Here is a 20,547-nt window from a genome sequence, read left to right as displayed (position 1 = left end):
TCCGGTACACTTTTTCAGCCAAGTTCTGGATGTACCCCAAAACCCGGGGGTACACCTTTAAATCCAGCATCGCTGGATAGCCCTTATTCAGGGGGACAACATATCCAAAATTCAAGTAATTCGGATGAATGGTTCGGGAGATATGAGGTTCCAAAGATTTGACCGACCGCATGGGTAAAGTATCCGAAAACAGTTCCATGCATTTTGGCCCTGCGGTCGGTCACAAACAAGGGAATGAAAACAGGCGAATTGCCTGTGTTATAGAGCCTGGAGAGGGTTTGAATGAATTCCCTTGTTTGTGGGGTTCTTTCTACCGAACGGCGGGTCATTCGGTAGTTTCTATACGAATTTCTGGAAGTATGGAGGTCTCAGCGGTGTTTGCCTAGTCAAGTGTCCGATTTTAGTTCCAGACACTCGACGGCAAAACATCGCTGTTCGGTAGTTTAAGATGGCCGCCGCCACGTGTTTGTTTCCCGAATGGCGGCCACCCAGAGGACAAAGAATACATTACACTGATTGCCAATTACCCGTTTGCAACATTGTTGCAAACTGTAATTGGAGGCACACTTAGTCCTGGGTGGTCTGGTTGTTCGGTAGTTTCACTCAATATAATGAATGGAGTGATTCTACCGAACAATCAGGTGAATGCTGCATACATATCCCAGGTTAAACTCAACACATAAATACATATGTAATATTAACGGCAGTATACTGGAATATGCTCCACAGTCTTAAAGGGACAGTAGTCCCAAAAGTCCCAATATATCCATTGCTGATTTTAAAGGGCCAGTAGCAGCAATATAAAGTACAATATGCCCCAAATAACCCAGGGGCCATAGTCAGCAGGTAGGAGGCTAGCAAACAGGCTTCTCCAGGGCCCAGTGGCGAGGTTGGTTTCGCCACATTCTCCGTCCTTAAGGGGTTAAAGGGACACTATAGTCACCTGAACAACTTTAGCTTAATGAAGCAGTTTTGGTGTATAGAACATTCCCTTGCAGCCTCACTGCTCAGTCCTCTGCCATTTAGGAGTTAAATCCCTTTGTTATGAACCCTAGTCACACCTCCCTGCATGTGACTTGCACAGCCTTCCATAAACACTTCCTGTAAAGAGAGCCCTATTTAGGCTTTCTTTATTGCAAGTTCTGTTTAATTAAGATTTTCTTATCCCCTGCTATGTTAATAGCTTGCTAGACCCTGCAAGAGCCTCCTGTATGTGATTAAAGTTCAATTTAAAGATTGAGATACAATTATTTAAGGTAAATTACATCTGTTTGAAAGTGAAACCAGTTTTTTTTTTCATGCAGACTCTGTCAATCATAGCCAGGGGAGGTGTGGCTAGGGCTGCATAAACAGAAACAAAGTGATTTAACTCCTAAATGACAGTGAATTGAGCAGTGAATTGCAGGGGAATGATCTATACCAGGGCTTCCCAAACTTTTATGGGCCGAGACCCACTTTTCAAAATGGTAATTTTTCGAGACCCACTTGCTTTTAATGCGTATTTTAAAAAAGTGAACACCATGGCAATCCGCTTCAGAGGCATACAATTGGCACACCATGGCAAACCGCTTTAGAGGCATACAATTGGCAAACTATAGCAATCCGCTTTAGATGCATACAATTGGCACACCGTGGAAATCCGCTTTAGATGCATACAATTGACACACCAATGCAATCCGCTTTAGATGCATAAAATTGGCATATCATGGCAATCACTTTTAGATGCATAAACTTGGTACATCATGGCAATCAGCTTCAGAAGCATACAATTGGCACACCGTGGAAATCCGCTTTAGATGCATACAATTGGCACACCATGGCAATCCGCTTAAGATGCATACAATTGGCATACCATTGCAATCAGTTTTAGATGCATAAAATTGGTACATCATGGCAATCAGTTTTAGAGGCATACAATTGGAACATCATGACAGCTTTAAATACATAAACTTGGCACACCATGGCAATCAGCTTCAGAAGCATTCAATTGGCACACCATGGCAATCAGCTTTAGATGCATAAAATTGGCATATCATGGCAATCACTTTTAGATGCATAAACTTGGCACATCATGGCAATCAGCTTCAGAAGCATTCAATTGGCACACCATGGAAAACAGTCAGATGCATACCATTGGCACACCATGGCAATCAGCTTTAGATGCATACACTTGGCATATCATGGCAATCACTTTTAGATGCATAAACTTGGCACATCATGGCAATCAGCTTCAGAAGCATACAATTGGCATACCATTGCAATCACTTTTAGATGCATAAAAGTGGTACATCATGGCAATCAGTTATAGAGGCATACAATTGGAACATCATGACAGCTTCAAATACATAAACTTGGCACACCATGGCAATCAGCTTTAGATGCATAAACTTGGCATATCATGGCAATCACTTTTAGATGCATAAACTTGGCACATCATGGCAATCAGCTTCAGAAGCATACAATTGGCACACCGTGGAAATCCGCTTTAGATGCATACAATTGGCACACCATGGCAATCCGCTTTAGATGCATACAATTGGCATACCATTGCAATCAGTTTTAGATGCATAAAATTGGTACATCATGGCAATCAGTTTTAGAGGCATACAATTGGAACATCATGACAGCTTTAAATACATAAACTTGGCACACCATGGCAATCAGCTTTAGATGCATAAACGTGGCACATCATGGCAATCAGTTTCAGAAGCATTCAATTGGCACACCATTGCAAACAGTCAGATGCATAAAATTGGCACACCATGGCAATCAGCTTTAGATGCATAAAATTGGCATAACATGGCAGTTTTAGAGGCATAATTTTGATATATCATGGCAGTTTTAGAGGCAGAAACTTTACACATCGTGGCTGTGGCGAAACCAACCTCGCCACTGGGCCCTGGAGAAGCCTGTTTGCTAGCCTCCTACCTACTGACTATGGCCCCTGGGTTATTTGGGGCATATTGTACTTTATATGGCGGCTACTGGCCCTTTAAGCACAGTGAATGGTATTCTATTGTACTGCTGCTGGCCCTTTAAGAACTGTCTGGGGACATATTGAGACTTTGGGTAACAATACCCTTTAAGACTATGGCCCCTGAAAACGTATGGACTTTTATTTGGTGTGTATGGCCCTTTAAGAACCGGCTGGGGACATCTTGTAACTTTGGTGAACAATGTCCCTTTAAGACTATGTCCCCAGACCTGTAAAATAACTTGTTCCTGGCTTTCCCCCACTTGGTTCAGTAAATAGGGCTTACTGAACCAAGTACCACACAGGCGGACCACCCAGAAGTTAAAGTGTGCAGGCAATTTACCTCCCAGGCTGTGAGGTTACTGCAGGTTAATTGCCGAGCGCTGGGTGGCCGCCATTCGGCAGCCGAACACGTGGCGGCGGCCATTTTGGTCATTCGAATGCGGTCAGCGGTGTATGTTAAAGATTCTGTGGAACTAAAATCGGCTACACATTCTGCCGAACACCGCTGACCCTTACCTTCTCCCATACGGAACTTGCAGCTCCAGAGACTAAGTCCCGTTCGAAATGGGACTTAGTCATTTTTTCGCATGAAATTGACCGACCGCACAGCCCAAATCTATGGAACTGTTTTGGGCAGGAAATTGTGCTTGCGGTCGGTCATAAAGGGACTTCCAGCTAACTTTTGATCCACTGGAGGGATTTGGCTGATTTTTGGAAGTGTTTATGGTTGATGTATGCTGAGTCTGAATATGCAACTTTTATTGAAATTGGATGTATGGTTTTAAAGTTACAGTGTGTGTGTAAAAACTGTATTTTTATTGTATGTAATAATTGGTTTAACTGTTTATCTGAGGGGAGGGAATGTGTGGGTTGCACCAGATGTGTGATTGGTGATTTTATGCCTCCCCCTGGGTGTGGCCTGTAAGTGTACAAGTGTAATAAAAGCCAGGCTGGATGAGCCAGTCCAGAGTTCCTGTTTTACCCTCAAAGTGATGTGTCGTCTCATTATTGGGGGAAGGATTTAATGTATGCTGTTCCAGTTGACTGCTAGGAGTACAAGCCTATTCGTATGGTTCCTATTCAATGGTCTACAGCATTCATACGCTTGGGAGAATTTAAAGGTTTCTCGGATTCGGTGATTATGGTGTCTGCCAGAGTGCTTGGAGCCCTCAGGAAGCGCTAGGAGCATCCATTAACGGAGGTGCCCGGTCGGGGTGCCAGGTGATCCGTTACAGTGGCAATCAGTTTTAGAGACATACAACTGCTTACTCACAAACTCAGAATCAGAAATTTTGTTGTCCTGCTCTTTCATCCAGGCACCTCACGTTGATTATCCTAGTGGTGGAACTAATGTAGAGAGGACCGTGGTGCAAGTATGTTTTCTGGGCCCCCATCTAGTGAAAGTGTGGCCAAAAGGTAGATCTCCATCTGTCGGAGAACTTCAACAATAATATGCCAGATGGAGATCTACCATTTGCACATCATTGCAGGGTTATATTTGTGAGCAGTGTTTGAATGCATGTTTTTGTATTAAGTATATGTGTGCATGTATGAGTGTATTTGTATGTACTGTTGCTATTGGAATGTAGTGGTGTACTTGTTTGTAATGTTTGCATCTGAATGCAGGGGTGTTTGTATATGTAGTGTAGGACTTTAAATGCAGGTGTGCTTTTTGTGTGTAGTGTTGGTGTTTGAATGAAGGGGTGTTTGTAGATCATTTTAGTGTTTTAATGCAGGGGTGTATTTGTATGTAATGTTTGCGTTTGATTGCAGTGTGTGTGTGTGTGTAGTGGATGCAGTGTGTGTATATTGTGTTTATAAAATATACATATACACAATGTGTGTTTCAATGTAAGCATGGTTTTTGTATGGAGTATGTGTGCAGTGTATACACACAGACACAGACACACAAATACACACATTGACACAGCGATACACACAATGACACTTAGTTTCCCACACACAGATACACAGACACTCATGTACACAGATACACACAGACACACAAATACACACACACACTGTCACAAAAGGACACGCAGAGACAGGAGGTGAGGGTGACAGTGTGGGAGGGAGTGTGTGTACTGGTAACAGTGTGGGGGGCAGTGTGAGAAAGGGTTACAGTGGGTGGGCAGGGGGAGAAAGGGTTACAGTGTGGGGGGGGCAGGGGGAGAAAAGGCGACAGTGGGGGGGGGGCAGGGGGAGAAAAGGTTACAGTGTGGGGAGAGGGGCAGGGAGAGAAGGGGTTACAGTGGGGGGGGGTAGGCAGAGAAGGGGTTACAGTGGGGGTAGGCAGAGAATGGGTTACAGTGGGGGAGGGGGCAGGGAGAGAAGGGGTTACAGTGGGGGTAGGCAGAGAAGGGGTTACAGTGGGTAGGGTAGGCAGAGAAGGGGTTACAGTGGAGGGGTAGGCAGAGAAGGGGTTACAGTGGGGAGGGTAGGCAGAGAAGGGGTTAGAGTGGGGGGTAGGCAGAGAAGGGGTTACAGGGGGGGAGGGCAGGCAGAGAAGGGGTTACAGTGGGGGGAGGGCAGGCAGAGAAGGGGTTACAGGGGGGGAGGGCAGGCAGAGTAGGCGTTACAGTGGGGGAGGGGGCAGGCAGAGAAGGGGTTACAGGGGGGGAGGGCAGGCAGAGTAGGCGTTACAGTGGGGGAGGGGGCAGGCAGAGAAGGGGTTACAGTGGGGGGAGGGGGGCAGGCAGAGAAGGGGTTACAGTGGGGGGCAGGCAGAGAAGGGGTTACAGTGGGGGGGGAGGAGGGCAGGCAGATAAGGGGTTACAGTGGGGGCAGGAGGGCAGGCAGAGAAGGGGTTACAGTGGGGGGGAGGGCAGGCAGAGAAGGGGTTACAGTGGGGGGAGGGGGGCAGGCAGAGAAGGGGTTACAGTGGGGGGGAGGGCAGGCAGAGAAGGGGTTACATTGGGGGGAAGGGTCAGACAGAGAAGGGGTTACAGTGGGGGGGGGAGGAGGGCAGGCAGAGAAGGGGTTACAGGGGGAGGGGGCAGAAAGAGAAGGGGTTACATTGGGGGGGAGGGGGGCAGGCAGAGAAGGGGTTACAGGGGGGCAGAAAGAGAAGGGGTTACATTGGGGGGGAGGGGGTCAGGCAGAGAAGGGGTTACAGTGGGGGGGAGGAGGGCAGGCAGAGAAGGGGTTACAGGGGGCAGACAGAGAAGGGGTTACATTGGGGGGGAGGGGGGCAGAAAGAGAAGGGGTTACATTGGGGGGAGGGGGGCAGACAGAGAAGGGGTTACATTGGGGGGGAGGGGGGCAGGCAGAGAAGGGGTTACAGGGGGGCAGACAGAGAAGGGGTTACATTGGGGGGGAGGGCAGGCAGCGAAGGGGTTACAGTGGGGGGAGGGGGGGGAGGGGGGCAGGCAGAGAAGGGGTTACGGGGGGAGGGGGGCAGACAGAGAAGGGGTTACAGGGGGAGGGGGGCAGAGAAGGGGTTACAGTGGGTGGAGGGTGGGGGGTAGACAGAGAAGGGGTTACATTGGAGTGGGGGGGCATTGTTTGGGCTCTGTGCCCTACCTTCTTTAAACATCCCTGGTGGTCCAGTGTCTCCCTGGTGGTCCGGTGGGGTAACTCTCCTGTCTCGGCTCCGCCGGGTGCAGAGCTGCAGACAGTGTAATAAAAGTCTCGCGAGCTCCCTGAGTGTTGCCATGGTAACGCTCTGGGAGCTCGCGAGACTTCTATCACACGGTCTGCAGCTCTGCACCCGGCGGAGCTGCAGACCGGAGCTGCTGGGCAGACTGATTGGAGAGAGCCCGGCGGCATACAGGGCAAACCGCCGGGCTCCTTCCTGGTGTCAGTCTGCCTGACTGCCGGCGGCCCTGGATGTGTGGGTCAGCGCGACCCACTGGGGATCGCCCTGCGACCCACCAGTGGGTCGCGACCCACACTTTGGGAACCGCTGATCTATACACTAGAACTGCTTTATTTAGCTAAAGTAATTTAGGTGACTATAGTGTTCCTTTAAGGAAGATTCATTTTTGTTATGTAGTTTCTTGTATGTGTTATCATTTGTGTATGCGGATTGTAGGTAATGTCCCTCAGTTATATTCCACATTTGTAAAAACCGAAAAGAATGAAAAATGTGAAGCGACTGACATATAAGACCTACATCGATACACAAAAAAAAAACGAAAAAACAAAAAACTGTAGAGCATTAAGAAATTTTAAAAATATTCTAGAAATACTAGAAATAGTGCTTTTGTTGTATGAGATAGATTAGAATACTGTTATCATGACTTGGATCTCACCAAGCCCTTAGGAGCTGTAACGCTTGTTCCTATATGATATTTGAAGCAAAGGGATGAATCTCTTGTAGTCAGTGGGCTAACCTCCTTAAGCTCTGGAACTCTGGGCTGCTGCCAAATGTGCTTGTCTTCCCCCCTTCACATACCAAAATCCTTACATCGTGGCATGTAGTTTATATTGCTAGCTAGCAATGAGTTTATTTATCTTGGGCATTGATTTTTTTTATTTAAAAAAAAATATTTTTCTGTTTTATATACTTTTTTACATTCCTTTTGTTTTTTCATTATGTTTGAGTGTGGTAATATTATATCTGTTTTAAAATTATGTAAATACAACTTCAGATGAGCAACAACACCCTGTAATGGTATAGTTAACAAAAATAAAGTCAAAATGGCGACACCGTGTGTGAAAAACTAAGTATACCCTTACTGCTTCCATAGGAGTTAAGAGGAAGACAGGTGCTGCTAATCAAATGACCTTGATTCATTAATCATCAGCAAGTGTAGCCATCGCTACAAATGTCGAAGTTTTATCAGTTTGCTGGTCTGGAGAATGCAGGTCTGAGTAACACAATCAGACTAATTGTTTAGGTGATATGTCCCACCACCTAAACACAAAACAGCGCTATATAAATTCTTAATAACCCCTTCAAATTGTATGGGGTAAAATCACATGTAAAAGAAGGGAGAGATATACAAAATAGTTCAATATAGTTTGTACATATACAGTAGGAAATGAGTAGATCTATATATGGTCGCACTCACATTTGTCAAAGGGGTATAGGCTCTAAACACTGTAGCTTTTAGGACCATTTTAGGTGGCTCCTAGACCTTCTTCTGTGCTGATTTTTCTTTTACATGTATATATGGAAATGAAAACAACACAGCGATCTGAGTGCAGATTGTATAAACCAAATGGATAGAAATAACCAAATATAGCAAGAAATTTGCTCACCTTTTTGGGAGCCTGTTTATATAACTGGCTCCCAACTCTGTGCACAGTGTCCGATTGTAGGGTGACACTTCCCTGTGGGAACCCAGAATTCCAATGTATTAAAGTGAAGATGGAGAGAGGGACTTATTGAGGAAATGTATTCCGTAATAAAAAAGGTTTAAAACAGAGCATAAAAAATACTAACACTTAAAAAAAAAAAACAATAAATAATAAAGTCCTTTCCATCAGAATTTGTCCAAGATGCGTTTCGCCGTTAAGGCTTTTTCAATTGGTGTATAATCAGTCGTTCCCGGCTTCATTTATAAATGCTGGGTGGCTCCTCCTTTATCTTCCATTCTTCCTATCATTGGGGAGTTCGTCATTATGATATATATTCGTTGGGCGTTTGTATCTTTCACTTCAACCCGGAAGTGACGTATAATTGTGTTTCGTCCTGAAAGACTACATTACCCATATCGCTCCGGTCTAGATGTCCCTGTGTTTCATATCCGGTTGCTCGGACATCGCAAAATCAGTTAATTTTATATTCTCAGGGATATATAGATCCATATGTATGTATCAACGTAAAGAGAAAAGATACATTAAAACCATTAATTGACACATATCTTGAAAATAAGGACATCACAATAAAAGCATTTGTAACCTAAGTACAGAGTATTTATTCTTAACATAAAAACAATAAGAATTCCACTTTAAAAATACCTTAATGGTATAAAAATATAAAATACACATTGTTGATCACTATAAAACTTTATAAGAAATGGTATAATTCTAAATCTTCATTCAAGCCTGATGGACGTAAAGTGTTGAGGTTGAAAATTCCACTTTCCCAGTTGTTTTATATTATCATCTCCTCGACAGTTATATTTGACTTTCTGAATAGCCTTAAAGTTAAAAACTTGAGGATCAATATTATGCACTTCTTTGAAGTCTTTTGAAACACTATGTTGCTCATTCATTCTTACATTTAGGTGGCGTTTGGTTCTCCCTACATAGCATAAGTGGCATGTGCAGGTTAAAAGGTATATGACACTTTTTGAAAAACAGGTGATCGTGTCTTGAATTTTATAAACTTTATTTTTATCATGTGGATCTTCAAATTTTTTTATGTGTGTCTTCTTACTTTTAGTATTTCTGCATGCTAAACAAAGTCCACACCTGAAGAAACCTTTTTGTTGTAAGAATTTTTTTGGAGCATTAGCTTTTATATGTTTTTTTTAACAAAATTTGCTTCAAACTTTTTTCTCCTCTAAACTCAATTTTCGTTTTTTCTTGAAGAATATTAAATAATGTAGGATCCCTTCTTAATATTGGCCAGAATTTGGCTATTATTCTCTTAATTTGCTTTTCATTCCTGTTGAAATTGCATATAAAGGGAACTTCTAATTTGGTTCCACTCTGTGCCTTAGATTTGTAATTTAGAAGGGACATTCGGTCCTTGCTTTTTATATCTTGTATTGAGTTTTCTAACTGGGCTGGATCATATCCCTTTTCTATAAAATTGCCTTTTATTTTGTTTGCTTGACTGAGATAATTATCCATATTTGAATAGTTTCTCCTTATTCTGAGAAACTGTGACTTTAGCACGTTTTCAGCCAAGGTGAAAAGTGACAGCTATTGAGCTGTATATAATTGTTTACATCAACCGATTTTTAAAAACGTCTTGGTATTAATTTTATTGATTTCTATAAAAATTTAAATGTGTAGAAAATTGACTTCTAAATCACTAAAAACACTTGTTAAAATTATACCCCAATCATTGTTATTTAAATAATGTAAAAATAGATTTAAATCTTCTTCGGTTCCTTTCCAGATGAAAAAGATATCATTGATATATCTATGTTATGAGACCCGATTTCCACTCCACCTATTATTTTGGTAAAAAAGAGTTTTCCCAGTATGCCATAAAAAGATTGGCATAGATGGGTGCAAATCTGGTTCCCATAGCCGTACCGCAGATCTGAAGATAAAAATCTTCCTGAAACCAAAAATAATTGTTGTTTAAAATCAACTTTATCCCCTGCATGATAACATTTATTTGATCATTAGGACATTTTTGTGATTTCGAAAAATTCAGTAGCTTCACATCCTTTTTTATGATTGATTATTGTATACAGGGAACTCATATCTGATGTCACCAGGAAATAGTCTAGTTCCCATTTAATTTTTTTTTTTTTTTAATTCTTTATTTTTGCAGTGCATATAGTGGTAACAGTCAGGCACGTGGTACCCCAAAGGCAATCCGCATGCATGTTTCTAAAACAAAGAGTGACAACATGGAAAGCATTAGGGTATGGTAGTACAATGCACTATTTTTAGATTTATGAACAGGCTTAGATCATGCTATTTAGTCGTATTATAGATTATAAGATAGCTTTTCAATAGTGGTAACAAGCGCTGCCAACGTTAGGTATTACTAGTAGTCAACGCTACCGACAACAGGTATCCGAAGGTCTATGTAAATTAGTTACACAACATCACTGAACTGACAGGTTATACGTGTTATTTAGTGGATGTGTGTGCAAACAAGCCGCTAGGGTCGAAGAACGATTATTAGTGTATCCCTATGCCATGTTGCTAGTATTAGAAAATGATGAGGGCTTAAAAGTGGCGGTTAGGTATACATGCTAAGCCAGACTAGCGAGTCTCCAGTGTGGGGCGCGGTGTTGCGCTAAACGCCAACCTAGTGGACTGAAAAGCCTGATCATATTGTATATCATGCTAAATTAACAAGCTTGTGAGACAGGCCTACAAGAGTCCACAATATCGCACATGAATTAGGTACTGGTACTGACAGTGTGGTACTCAGAGAAGCTGCACTTTTTTGGTACATTATAACAAGATAGTAACAATTTTATGATCGAGAGAATATAAACTTAAGTCCATGTAAGCTGGATCATATCAGGTGACCGCCAGGTTAAACCGGGTCTGCCAGCGCCATCACTGGAACTTGCCTGCAAGCCGTCCGGGTCTTCATATCCCTGCATTCAATGCCCAGTCTATGGGGAGGTCGTCGATCGCTCTGCAATGGGCATGTTTCATGCAGATATGCACCTTTCTTAAGAGTAGGAGGCTGCACTGCGTCTGGGTGTCTTGTGGTGCACCTGCACGATGATCCGCCATCTTGTGGGGTTAGGACTTTGGGCACATGTGGAGGCCAGAAATGCAGAGTGGTCAAAAGGGATCCATTTGTGGTCAGTGACAGCTAATGCCTCTGCGCCAGCTTGCCTGTCGTTGAACCACACTGCCTGAACAGTCTCCTCAGTGGGGGCCTCCCGTCAGTCAGCTTTGACCGCTCCAGCTCGTACCTGTTGCCGGCGGGTGACGGCCATTTTGGGAAATACCGCTGGTGAGTTGTCTGCAGCAGGGTGGTTGTTTCGTCCCCGCGTGTCGGATACATGACAGGAGTTGCTGCTTGTGCGGGCAGACCGGGATGACCCCCCCGGTCCAGAGGGGGGGGGGACGCCGGACACCGGCTGGAGACCCGGGAGAGCGGCCGTCTCGTCCCGGCTCAAGCTCCTCACGCCTCGGGCCTTCATCGGGTTACGGAGGGCAGCTTGTGGGGTATCCCCTCGAACCCCAGGTTCTGGGGATCAGGGTGGTAGTTGGTGCGGGTGGCTATTAAGATTTGTGCCCCCAGTTTGCTCCGTTTTCGGGCCTCAAAGCGGGAGCTCAGACAAAACGTGTCTGATCCCGTCGGCGGTCCGGCCCCGCCCCCCCCATTTAATTTTATCAGGAATTTGTAAAATGTTGACTGTATCTTTTAGATGGCTAGCAGTAGTTTGTACAATGGGTTGGAGACATTTTGCATTATATTCTGATAGTCTGCTGGAAATGTAATCTATTCCAGAGACAATTGGTCTCCCAGGTGTTTTTTTTTTTTTTAACTTTGTGTATCTTTGACAGATTGTAGAACTTTATTACTTTGGAATTCCAGGTTCCCACAGGGAAGTGTCACCCTATAATCTGACACTGTGCGCAGAGTTGGGAGCCAGTTATATAATTAGGCTCCAAAAAAAGGTGAGCAAATTTCTTGCTATATTTGGTTATTTCTATCCATTTGGTTTATACAATCTGCACCCAGATTGCTGTGTTTTTTTTCCTATTCATATATATCTGTAAAAGAAAAATCACCACAGAAGAAGGTCTAGGAGCCACCTGAAATGTCCCTAAAAGCTACAGTGTTTAGAGCCTATACCACTTTGAAAAAGGCTCTAACAAATGTGAGTGTGACCATATATAGATTTACTCATTCCTATTGTATATGTACAAACTATATTGAGCTATTTTGTATATCTCTCCCTTCTTTTACATGTGATTTTACCCCATACAATTTGAAGGGGTAAGTAAGAATTTATATAGCGCTGCACTCGCACTTTTGTGTTCAGGTGGTGGGGCATAGATATCACCTAAACAATTAGTCTGTTTGTTTTAACCTGTCTATAGTGGAATTGGGATATAAACTGAGAGTTCTTAGCAACTGAAAAACTCCACTATACTGTATTCATATTAAGCGCCTGTATTTGCAGTGGCGTATACACGATCCATAGGGCCCCGGGGCGAAAACTGATCCATGGGCCCCCCTGGTGCTTACACTGCGTGGACCAGGGCCACAACACATGGCGGCCCACACCTGGTCACAGGGGTCACATGCCTGCGACCCCTGCGACTGCGGTATGTATGCCAGTGCATGCAGATACACATACACCTAAAGGACCACTATAGGCACCCAGACCACTTCAGCTCATTGAGGTGGTCTGGGTGCCAGGTCCCTCTAGTTTTAATCCTGCAGCTGAAAACATAGCTATGTTTCACTGAGGGTTAATCCAGCCTCTAGTAACTGTCTCACTGACAGCCGCTAGAGACGCTTCCGCAATTCTCACTATGAAAATCACAGTGAGAAGACGCTGGACGTCCATAGGAAAGCATTGAATGCTTTCCTATGGGCGGTTTGAATGCGCACGCGGCTCTTGCCGCTCATGCGCATTCAGAGCTGAAAGGCGGATCAGGGCGGAGAGACCCCCAGCGCCAAGGGTGCCTGGCGCTGGAGAAAGGTAAGTGCTGAAGGGGTTTTAACCCTTTCAGCCCAGTGGGAGGGGGGCCACAATGGTGGGGGGACCTAAGGACTATATAGTGGCAGTTTGTTTTCCTGGCACTATAGTGGTCCTTTAATGACAAACATTCAGATACACATCCAGACAAACAAACAGATACCCATGCAGACCAAGAGATACACATACAGACCCACATACAGGCGCACACACACACATGCAGATACACACACACACACACACACATACAGACACACACTCATACACACTCACTGACAAAATCATATACACTCTCACTAACAAACACACTGACTAACAGACAAGCATACACACACACTCTCACAAACAGACGCATATACACTAGATAACAGACACACACATTTACTGACAGACACACACTCAGTGACAGACATACATACACACTCACTGACAGACAGACACATATACACATTCACTTACAAAACATACACTCTCACTGACAAACACACACTCACTAACAGACACCAAACAGACTCACTAACAGACACACAAAAACTAACACACTCACTGACACTAACTAGCAGACACACACTCAATAACAGACACACACAAACTAACACACTCAGTAACAGACACACACACACACAGTAACACACACACTCACTGACACACAATAACTAACACACTCACTAGCAGACACACACTCAATAACCGACACACACAAACTAACACACTCAGTAACAGACACGCACACACAGTAACACACACACACCTACTGACACTCACTAGCAGACACACACTCAATAACAGACACACACACACACAAACTAACACACTCAGTAACAGACACACACACAGTAACACACTCACTGACACACACACACTAATACTAACACACATACACACTCAAATTTTTTTTTTTTTTATTTAATCCCCCAGCCTCCCTACCTTTGGGAGTGCTGAGGGAATTCCATCTCTTTCCCTGGGATCCAGTGGGGCTACTGGGCGGCCGGTCACTGCAGGCGGCGAGGGAGCACTGATCCTCCTGTTCAGCTCCCTCGCGCGCCGTTTACTGATGCCGGAGCCGCAGTGATGTCATATTCTGGCTGCGGTGCGTGCGAGGGAGCTGGGCAGAGAGAGCTCAGGGGAGAATGATTGTATTCACCTAATTTTAACGCCTGCTAAAAAAACAGATGATTGTTATTATGTCCTGATATGTAAAACCATATAATTCAAATAGGAAGTGCTTTATTTGACTCTGTAAAACACTATAAAATCTGTACATGGGTGCAGGGCCGGACTGGGGATACAAAGCAGCCCTGGAAAAAAAATCTATGCCAGCCCCATAAGTCATTGCGCCACGTATTGTCACATGTAATACGTACGGCTATGTCTTGCCACCCCAGATGACTGAGTCATATATAAATACATATTATATGTGTGTGTGTGCGTTTGTGCATTCTAGTGAGTGAGCTTGTGTGTGTGTGTGTGTGTGTGAGCTTGTCTGTAGTAAGCTTGTGCGTGTCAGAGTTTGTCTGTACTACATTTGTGTGTGTGAATGCCAATAAGCTTGTCTGTGCATGTCAGTGAGCCTATTTGCATCTGTAAACTTGTGTATTTATGTCAATGAGCTTATATATATCAGTGAGATTGTTTGTCTATGACGCTGTGTATCAATGAGCTTGCGGATGTCAGTGAGATGGTCTATGTCTGCATGTGAGTATGCTTACTGTATAATTAAATGTTTGACTCTGAAAGGAATATTTTATATTAGAAAAAAACAATATATATTGACCAATATCTGTGTTAATAATCTCTTAAGGTTAATAATCCCTTAGTAAGAAAGGTTAAGAAGAAAGTTGTGACACAGTAAGAAAGATGGTAGTGACTTTAGCGAAATAGTGAAAATAATTTGTGTAAGGACAGACACACAATATGCACACACTGCTAAACACACACACTCAAAGCATGCAAAGACTACTACACAAATTGATCAAGGCAGTATACACGAGACACATTACCCATATACACACAACACAATATTATACCCACAATCAGTCATGTTATATGCATAATGACACATTATTATTAATATTATCACTTATAAAGCGCCAACAAATTCCGCAATGGGTGGCCTAACAGACATGTATTTGTAACCAGACAAGTACGACACACAGGAACAGAGGGGTTGAGGGCCCTGCTCACTGAGATTACATGCTCAAGGGAGTGGGGCATAGTGACACAAATGGTATGGGTAGGGTAAAAAAGTAGGTTGCTAGGATAGCATTCACTGAGGACATAGTGTTTTGTTTTGGTGACAGTTGTAGGAGAGGACACATTGCCACAAACAGCAAACATGTGATGTTATATAACATTATGTGACATTGCGTCCCATGTAGACATGTATCTCTGAAACTGCTATGTTTATAGAAGAAAGGGTTAATCCTAGCTGGACCTGGCACCCAGACCACTTCATTAAGCTGAAGTGGTCTGGGTGCCTATAGTGGTCCTTTAATGCTCACCAGTGGTAAAACTAATATATAGAGGACCCTTAATTGTTTTGGTCCCCCCTCTAGTGCTAGCATAGCCAAAAGATACCTTGCAATCTACCATGTGTGCATCATTGAAGAGCTATATTTGTGAGCAGTGTTTGTTTCAATGAAAGCATGTTTTTGTGTGTTTGCATGTATGTATGTATTTATGTGCTGGCATTTGAATGCAGTTGTGTGTTTCTTTGTACTGCTGCCATTTGAAAGCAGTGGTGTACATGTGTATAGTGTTTGTGTTTAAATGTGTTTGTATCTAGAACTGGCATTTTATGGGATGTATGCACACACTTATAATACACATATATACACATACTGACACATATACACATACACAGGTAACAGAAGGGTGGCTTTCCTGGTGTCCAGTGGCATCTTGCTGAGTCTGATGGGAGTCTGGCCCAGTCTCTCCCTCCTCTCTGGTCCTAACCTCTGTCCCATGTGGCTCGTTGGTAAGCTGGGAGAAAATGACTTTACTCACTTCCTCCCAGCATTGTGGCTTCACTTCTAAAAGAAGCACAGCTGCAATGTTAAAGGGCTGCGCTAACTAACTGGGCCCCTGATCAAATGCGGCCATCGGGTGGCCATGAGTGCATGGTCCACCCAATAGGACCACCTGAACTTCAGGCCACTGGTTCCACCTCTGATCCTATCCCTAAACCAAACCCCAATTCTAAACCAAATCCCAATCCCAATCTAACAGTAATCCTGAGGCCTAATCTTAATCCTAACTCAGCAATAGTATTAGTGTTAATTTTAATTTAATTGTCCTGCTATTGATGAACAATAAATAAAATAGTGAAATACTTAATGACAATATGTTATAAAACCCTTTTCGATGTCATTCTCTTTTCCAGAACTTCAAAACAATCGGGGAGGATTCACTATTATTCAAGGTGAGTAGCAATAGCTTTTGATCAAGGTGGTAAATAAATCCTGTTGAGGAATTTGAAATATTACATTAATATAGAAAAAGGTAAACATGAGCATTTTACCTTTACCTAGAGGAACTCCTTTGGATAGAGTAGGTACAGGACGTTTTATTCCTGGGTGCCAGTCCTGTTGCGAATCTGTTTGGAAATTCCAGAGTGGGCTGGTTTTGGAGAAGAAGTTGTGTATCCAGGTCAGTATTTAGGAAGAGTTGTGAGTAAGTAGGTGTAATCCTAGGAGAAAATCAGATCTGGCAATTTGTTATCCATCTGGTAGATAAGTAGAGAAAGCAGATACCAAGAGTCCGGTCTAAGTTTGGCAACGTGAGGGCAATCAGTATTTTGATGTATAGACAGGAAGCAGAGTCCAGATGATACAAGCTGAGTTAGGTAGCAGGAGGTGAGAATGAGTAGGAATGAGGCAAAGTCCATTAACCAGTCCAAGTCAGTGATTATGTTATCAATTGAGAAGAGGGAGTAATCCGGAGACCGAATGTCATGCCTTAACTATGGTATCCTCTTACTTCCTGGTTCCACTGACCTTAGCCACACCCCTTTATGACACGGTCTCCCTATTTAATCCGACCGCACCAGCTGATCGACGCTGGATTATTGAACTACGTTCCGTACTCACGAACCGGCTACAACATCGTTGTGAAAGCCCTCTGTTACCGGACCGGACTAGAAGACTTCAAGTTCCCTTCACCTCTCCTCTTCCACGACTAAAGCTGAACTCTCTCCTTCCAGGATAGCCGCCTCTGAGGAGATCTCGGGAACCAGTGTTCTATGTGCCGGAAGCTAAGTAAAACCTCTGTGATAAGCGTTGCATTTCAAAGCTGTTATTTCCTGTCTTCAAAGTCCTTCGATAAAACAAAACCGTTACAGCTAACTTCAACTCATACTTCATCTCAGTTAGCTGCATCTGTATCGCTTCAGTTAAAGTCTATGGAACAGCTATTGTAACTTCTTATCACCTAATTCATTAATACTACTAAGAGACTCTTTCTGATTCAGTGTCTGCTAATTACTACCGTTTACTACTTAAAGCTACAGTACCTGTAATTGTGGACTTCAGTTATCGTTTACTACTTAAAGCTACAGTGCCTGTAATTGTGGACTTCAGTTATCGTTTATTACTTAAAGCTACAGTGCCTGTAATTGTGGACTTCAGTTATCGTTTATTAATTAAAGCTACAGTACCTGTAATTGGACTTAAAGTCAATACCTTTTACTTTTGATAATAAATATTCAAACTATAAGAAATCTGCAGTTGTGTTCCTTCATAACAAATGTTTAGACGTGACAGAATAATCCAGCCATTGTAATGGATCCAGCAGATTTCGATTCTACGATAACTATGCTGAATCAAAGAGTTAATACACTAGCCCAAGGTGTACAAGACCTGCAAGTTACTAACGAAAGGATTCTCACTTATGTCAGAGATCTACAAACTCCCTACTACCTTGAACGCTCTAATTCGCCTATCAATCAGCATTGACAGAAGATTAAGAGAAAGAAAGGCCGAAAAAGCCCTTTTACATACTAAAGACCTCAAACCTTTCACTCCCTCAAGAGCTCCAGAAAAGACTTCCTTACCAAGTGAACCTATGGAAATAGGGGTAATAAGAAGTCCTCTCACTCCTGAAGAGAAGAACCGAAGACGTCAATTAAACCTATGCATGTATTGTGCCTCTCAAGATCATTTGGTTTCTGATTGTCCCTTATTAAAACGGACAAAGGCCGGTAGGCAAACCTATACCTCTGCGATCTTCAGTGCACTCCCTTCTACACCAACCACTCAGTTCACTCCTATATCCCTTATACTACAGTGGGACAAGGTGAGAATTGTGACTGAAGCTATCATCGATTCTGGTGCAAATTGAGTATTCATAGATTCAACCTTTGTAACAAAGAATAAAATTCCTTGTGTTCGAAAAGCCATTTCTGTTCCTATTAAAGTGATTGACGGCTCCCTTATATCCTCGGGACCGATTCTTCATGAAACCATCCCTCTAAAGGTAACCACCAATCATATTCATACTGAATTTCTAGTATTTGATGTTATTCCATCACCTCTCTATTCCGTTATAATAGGGATCAACTGGTTAAGGAACCACAACCCTCAAATTTCATGGTCTCCTTTCTCTCTCACCTTTAACTCACATTATTGTAAAGAAACATGTTTACAGCAAATTCCTATTCTTCAGATCTCCAAAGAACCAACTATACCTTCTTGTTATTCAGACTTTTCAGATGTATTCAGTAAAAAAGAAGCTGAAACGCTCCCACCTCATCGTACCTACGATTGTCCTATAGACCTCATACCTGGTGCCCCTATGGATAATTCAAAAGTCGATTGTATCATCAACTGGCCTGTTCCCTCTACAGTAAAAGAATTACAGCGATTTCTAGGGTTCGCCAACTTCTACAGAAAATTTATTAAAAACTACTCTGAGATAGCTCACCCACTCAATCAACTTAACAGTAAAAAAACATCCCTTCAATTGGAACGAGAAGGCTCAAACTGCCTTCAATGAATTAAAGAGAAAGTTTACAACAGCTCCTGTTATTCAACTTCCAAATCCTTCATATCTTTATGTCCTTGAAACGGATGCTTCGGAATTTGCAATTGGAGCTGTCCTTTCTCAACACAAAACTCCTCAAGAACCTCTTCATCCTGTCGCCTTCTTCTCACGATCATTATCTCCTGCCGAAAAGAATTATCCTACAGGGGAAAAAGAATTATTAAGTATTAAAGTGGCTTTAGAAACCTGGAGACACCTTCTTGAAGGTGCTCAGAACTCTTTAATCGTATATACTGACCATAAAAATCTCGAATATCGAGGCGGGGCCTGACCGGCATGGCGGACGGTCGCAGCTTGCTGGAGCTCCCGAGCAAGATGCTGGCCCAAGCGACGTATAGAGACTCCAGCGGCATGCGACCTGACCCAAACGGCGATACATTTGTCACGGAAGGCGGCTGGAGTGCCCCGGTCCGCAAAACCGGGATGCCGGCTGCCAAAAGCGCTGCAGCGTGGTTGCGGCCTGGCGGGGGCTACGGGCGGGGGAGTCGGCCGGTCTCCCGCCCCGTGTCTCTTCCCCCGGCTGGACCACAGAGAATCCCGTTCCCCCCCCCCCCTGGACCGGGGGGGAGATCCCGGTCCACACTCTACTGTCTAACATGGGGACAGTCCCCGACAGTCAGCACAGCAAGAGCATGGAAGGCAACCCGACGCACGAGATGGCGGACCCACTCACCAACCACAGCCAAACACAGTGGCTGACCGCCGACAGCAGACCGAAGCCCCAGAGGAGCCTAACGGCAAAGCTGGATGCGATTCTGGAGGCCTTCTGGGCAAAGCTGGCTGCAAGGTTGGTGAGCCCCGAATGGGAACCCCAGGCGCAAGACCAGAGGCGGAAGGCACAAAATGGCCGCGGACCGCCGAGAGGCGTCCAAGGGCGCCCAGCACCAGACCCAAGCAACAAACACCCCTCTGGGCTGAGAGTCACTAAAAGAAAGGCCCGCCGGCAGCGACCAAACACGAGGAGCAAACTACCCACACCAGCATGCCGCCACCACTTAGAGCGATCAGCACTGAAGGAGGGGAGACCCCTGCAGGGGCGACCGTACAGCAGGCGAAGTGCAGCAACATACAAACTGCTCCAGAGGAAGGTACCAATACAGACCAAGCATGGAGCCCCGTTGACCGCCCAGCAATACTGGCCTCTACATGTGTTTAAGGCCCTGAGGGACTGCCTCACAGATTTCCAGCGCTTCCCAATATCAGGAGTCGGCTGAACGTGGACTTGACATGTCCTCCTGTGCCCAAGTTACCAGACCCTCCTATGCAAATCAGGTC

At 44.1% G+C, this 20,547-nt stretch overlaps 1 protein-coding gene across 2 annotated transcripts in view; it reads left to right on the top strand.

Moving 5' to 3' along the window:
• The window catches only part of LOC134571530 (caspase-8-like), a 99,722-nt gene that overhangs the window by 32,668 nt on the left and 46,507 nt on the right, over positions 1–20,547 (top strand). The window contains exon 1 of one of the 2 annotated variants that reach the window (XM_063429859.1): positions 9,297–9,359. The exons of the other annotated variant lie outside the window; for it this stretch is intronic. The gene's annotated coding sequence lies outside the window, so the exon portion shown is untranslated. Of the gene's footprint in view, positions 1–9,296; positions 9,360–20,547 lie in introns of those variants that run through there. 2 annotated transcript variants of the gene reach the window in all.

The sequence above is a fragment of the Pelobates fuscus genome, chromosome 8, assembly GCF_036172605.1.
Source record: "Pelobates fuscus isolate aPelFus1 chromosome 8, aPelFus1.pri, whole genome shotgun sequence".
Classification (NCBI taxonomy): domain Eukaryota; kingdom Metazoa; phylum Chordata; class Amphibia; order Anura; family Pelobatidae; genus Pelobates; species Pelobates fuscus.
The sequence above is the reverse complement of the archived record's forward strand: the minus strand, read 5'-3'. Positions and strand labels throughout refer to the sequence as shown.